The following is a 5,056-nucleotide window of genomic DNA, read 5'->3' as shown; positions in this document are numbered from 1 at the left end:
GCAGTCGAGGCTAACATGTGATGTTATTGATCTAGACTGATCATTCATTACCAGCAAGGTTCATCTAGAGCTAATTAGTGTACCGTTTCCTCACAATATCAAGGCATTTGTTCCCTATTCTACGCTATTACCCTAGTGTGCGTACTTAATACTAAATAATAATTGACTAAAGATTCTTTTCCTTGCCAAGTTGGAGGCGGTTGAAAACTACAACGTCATGCTCGACCAAAATCCTAGTACGCCATATAGCTAGGCCTAAAGAACGCCGCTCTGGGCGTCCTCTAATACATATTTCAACGCAAAAGGTGTGGCAATTAATTAATATTTAGCTAGTTTAGTGAGATGACGAGGAAGGAAACACTACAACGGAGGCGTCACTCTATGGGTCCACCCCGGCAACGTACACCGCTATTTAAAAGACATCATCAAGAGATCACCCGTATACTCGTCTGCCAGAGAAGCTCCTGACGTCGTTGCGCTCTCAAGCGTCTACTGATCTTACCAAAACCGGTGAGTGATGATCAGAGTTGTAGCGGAAATCGATGATAGCTGCTGTATATATTGCAATCTATCTAAATTATCCGGTAGAGGCGTAGCCGTGTAGACCGGCAGCCACAGGGATTGTAGTTGATGTCTGTTGACATTATCAGCATGCTTGGATCATTGTGTTACATGATGAAGCTTGCATGGTGTTTTCTAGGACTGGGAAGTCGTGGATTCTCGTCTGGCACGCTAGGAAGTGTGGCCCGGAAGTGTTGCCAGGTGGGACGCAACTGAGATTAGAAAGGGTTGTGTGTGTGTGTGTGTGTGTGTGTGTGTGTGTGTGTGTGTGTGTGTGTGTGTGTGTGTGTGTGTGCATGTGTGCGTGCATGTGTGGTGCGTGTGTTGCGCACGTGTGCGTGCAATAATGTGTGCTCCATCTGTCTACTTTATGTCCAAGCATGCAATCAGGAAACCTTCATTATTCATAGCAGCCACTCCCAAAACCCCAAACTTTGTACGTACAGTACTTTGTCCTTTCATCAACACCAACGGCATTATGTCATACATCAAAGGAAGCCCCAACATACCTCCTGCTGCTTTCAGTAGGCAAGTTATGTAAACGTGATGGTGTCCCTATGTTTTTCCAGCTGCTTGTCTATGTCAGGGTTTGGTTAGGGAATGTATATCAAGTTCTAATATTTGCAGATCTAAATATTTACTGTATAACCGGTTATTTCTGCTGTCCTAAATTAAAATATGATTTGAAAATTTAGACAAAAGTTTTAAGTACTGCAAATTAAATTTCTGCATTTCAACCAGGAAGACAGTTACTGGTACACATGTACATGTTTGGAACAGTGACTTTCTTGGACTCCGAGGGTAGACCTAAATATCTGTGAATTCTATTTGTACACTCCCTGATTTATTTGCAGAATTTGCAGAAATATAATCATTATCGCAGAAATAACCGGTTATATGGTATCTAATGGATAAATATCTGGAGTTGCCTTTAGAGGCCATCTGCTCCATTCTCTATTTGAATAGGTCAAGCTTTCCTACTAGTAGCTATAGTTTAGGGGTTGTTGATTTATAGTATTTTATTTTTATGTCGATGTTTAGAATTCTAATATCAAGACTTTCATACAATTCAAAGTTACAACATCATCCTTAGGGCATTCTATATAGGTTGTTTGTTTAATAATTAATTAATGAGTGTGTTGTAGGGAGGATGACTCACTACTGTTGATTGAAATGGCCAACATTTTCTATTATAGTAAAATGTGTTAAATGAATGATATAAAGGAAGTCAATTTTGGTAATAATATGATGATGGCATATTGCTTACAGCCTTTGGTGAGATGAAACCTTTTGACTAGTCAGTCATTGATCAGATTTTATAACTTGGTTAGTGACAAGGTGTGTGTGATTAGTTCAAGCGTGCTATCAGTGATGTGTATTGTGTGTATCTTATGTGCTGTGCTGTGCTGTGCTGTGCTGTGCTGTGCTGTGCTGTGCTGTGCTGTGCTGTGCTGTGCTGTGCTGTGCTGTGCTGTGCTGTGCTGTGCTGTGCTGTGCTGTGCTGTGCTGTGCTGTGCTGTGTGTGTGTGTGTGAGTGTGTGTGTGTGTGTGTGTGTGTGTGTGTGTGTGTGTGTGTGTGTGCTCGTGCTCGTGCATCATCTGTACCTGCGTGTGTTGAGTTGAGACCAATTATTAAGGTAAGGTGTGTTACATTGTGCTCCATCTGTCTACTTCATGTCCAGGCATGCAATAGGGAAACCTTCATTATTCATAGCAGCCACTCCCAAAACCCCAAACTTTGTACTTTCACCAATCCTACTATGTCCTACTTCAAGTGAATCCCCAGCATACCTCCTGCTGCTTTCAGAATGCAAGTTATGTAAACATCATGATGTCCTCATGTTTCCCCAAACCTAAGTTCTTAGGTGAAGGTTTGGCAAGGGACTTTATCAAGTTAAATTCCAGGAGTGGCGGAAGCTTCTTTGGATTGGGAACAGATGTGCCGCCATTTTGATTTTAACTCAATACAGGAACGTTGGCTTGTCATTGATTAATCTGTGATAGAACTACACACACAAATGATCACAACAATGAATTTGTATCAAGAGAGTCAATTGCAACACCATCCAATATTGTTTCTACTTGCAATATTATTTCTACATTGTACGCAACTCGGAAAAGGCTGAATACGTGAACGTTGCATGTGCAATGAGTCATTGACAACACCAACCTCGGTACACCAGATTCTGTCTCAAACCCGATGCAATTATGTAGTGTCCAGTATTGGAGGGGTGATGCCCCCAATCCCAATATTGTCCCTCTGGCCCCGGTTCCGCCCCCCTTGAATTCTAATATTAGCAGATCTAGGTATTTATCTAACGGATAATTTGATATCTGGAGTTGCCTTCAGAGGCGATCTGCTCCATTCTCTATTTGAATAGGTTAAGCTTTACTAGCTATGAAGGGGTTTGTCAATTTATACAATTTTATTGCTGCATATTAACACGATTCTATAAAAATCAAGACTTTCATACAATTTGAAATTACATCATTATTAGATGTAAGTCTTAAAGACATTCTATATACGTTGTTTGCTTATTAATTGTTAGTGTGTAGTAGGGAAGATAACTTACTACTGTTGATTGAAAGGGTCTATGTTTTCCATTATAGTAAAAAGCGTGAAATAAATGATATAAAAGGAAGTCCATTTTGTTATAACGTATATTGCTTGCAGCCTTGGCAAGAGTGTTTCTACTGTAGTCAGTAATTGATCATGCAAATTTTATAACTTGGGTAGTGACAAGTTGTGTGTGCTTAGTTCAAGCTTGCTATCACTGATGTATAATGCACCTGTGTTGTGTGTGTGTGCGTGTGTGTGTGTGTGTGTGTGTGTGTGTGTGTGTGTGTGTGTGTGTGTGTGTGTGTGTGTGTGTATGTGTGTGTGTGTGTGTTGTGTGTGTGTGTGTGTGTGTGTGTGTGTGTGTGTGTGTGTGCCTGCAGGTGTGTGCATGTGTGCGTGCGTGTGTGCGTGCACATGCGTGTGTGTGTGCATGTGGGTGCATGTGTGTATGTGTGTGTGTGTGTGTGTGTGTGTGTGTGTGTGTGTGTGTGTGTGTGTGTGTGTGTGTGTGTGTGTGTGTGTGTGTGTGTGTGTGTGTGTGTCTGTGTCTGTGCGTGTTGTGTGTGTGTGTGTGTGTGTGTGTGTGTGTGTGTGTGTGTGTGTGTGTGTGTGTGTGTGTGTGTCTGTGTGTGTGTGTGTGCGTGTGCGCGCGCGCGCGTGCGTGCGTCATGCTTGTGTGTGATTGCTTTATCAGTATATAACCTTAGTTTACATTGAATCAGTTTCTAACAAAAGTTGTTTTCAGGCTTTGTGTAAGCATCGCCATGTCTTCAATCATCATCCTTCTGCTATTTTTGTCCTTCTTGACTTCAACTTCTTCAACTTATGCCTGTGGAGACGCACTAATTCCAATTCAAATGTACATCAACGGTCCTGGTTGTAGGAATACACCAGTAAAAGGGCAGGGATGCTTTGGATATTGTACATCATGCACAGGCAATTCAGAGAGCAGCGTTACGTCCATGGAGACACTTGACATGAAGTGTTGTGGAGCAGCAAAGTATGAAGATAGATATACTTATTTGTTTTGCAGCGGTCGATATCGACTGACAAAGTATGCAGTTCCATCACACTGCACCTGCCTGAACTGTCAAGTGAAAAATTGATGGAATACAATCAATTACGTAGGAGAAAGTTGACTTACAATACATCGTAATGATTGGTGCTTTATGCTGTGGAGTAACAATATCTAAATTTGTTAGTGATCGTTGACATAGACTTGATAGTGAATAACTGCTTGATGTCTGTCTGTAGATGTACTTGATCAGCTTGTTTGGATATGTCAGTGTTATAGATCAAGCTTTATTGAGATCTGATTACTTAAATGCTCAGAAAGATTATTCTGTAAATGTACAGTCGAGGGTCTGGAACATCAGTGCTAGCATATATGATGTCAAACAACAGGAAGTCAGTCGTTGTAAGCAACTTGGTTTTGCCTCGAGATACAGATTTTGCACACTGACTTTATAAACAAGACAACGTGACATTTGCATTTACAAATAGATTTTCTGGGGGACAAAATCACACGACCAAGAGCGAGGAAAGTTAGTGGCTCTGCATATATCCAAGTTCTTCTCTTATTGATATCTATTAGTGAGAAAGGTTTTGCATTGTGAAATGGTATACAAACGATGAACGACTTGTGTAAGTGCATGACTTGTGTATAGTGCACACTTACACACCCACGAACTTTCTAGGGACTGCAAATTTTAGAATGCTTGCTAGAAAATTAAGCCACCCCCAAGTTCCTTTGTACTCAAGATCATTCTTGGTGCCATTACAAGAATCCCCAAATGTGAAGAAAGGACATTACCAGTGTTGGTGCAGAGCGGATGTCTAATATTTTGCACTAGCCGACCACCAAAAGCAGCAATAATAACATCAACATGTACAAGGCATATAATAAACATTAAATTCTTTGTAGCGCCACGGGTG

General features: G+C 41.1%; 1 long non-coding RNA gene across 1 annotated transcript; it reads left to right on the top strand.

Annotated features, from left to right (window-relative positions):
- The first annotated feature begins 430 nt into the window (after positions 1-430).
- On the top strand, positions 431-4,537 carry LOC134177278 (uncharacterized). Its single transcript, XR_009969461.1, has 3 exons — positions 431-510; positions 701-762; positions 3,867-4,537. It is a non-coding gene; the product is annotated as an uncharacterized LOC134177278 (long non-coding RNA).
- The last annotated feature ends 519 nt before the right edge of the window (positions 4,538-5,056 follow it).

This window comes from Corticium candelabrum, chromosome 3 (genome assembly GCF_963422355.1).
Source record: "Corticium candelabrum chromosome 3, ooCorCand1.1, whole genome shotgun sequence".
In the NCBI taxonomy this organism is placed as follows: Eukaryota; Metazoa; Porifera; class Homoscleromorpha; order Homosclerophorida; family Plakinidae; genus Corticium; species Corticium candelabrum.
Note: the sequence above shows the minus strand (reverse complement) of the source record. Positions and strands in the feature narration are given on the sequence as shown.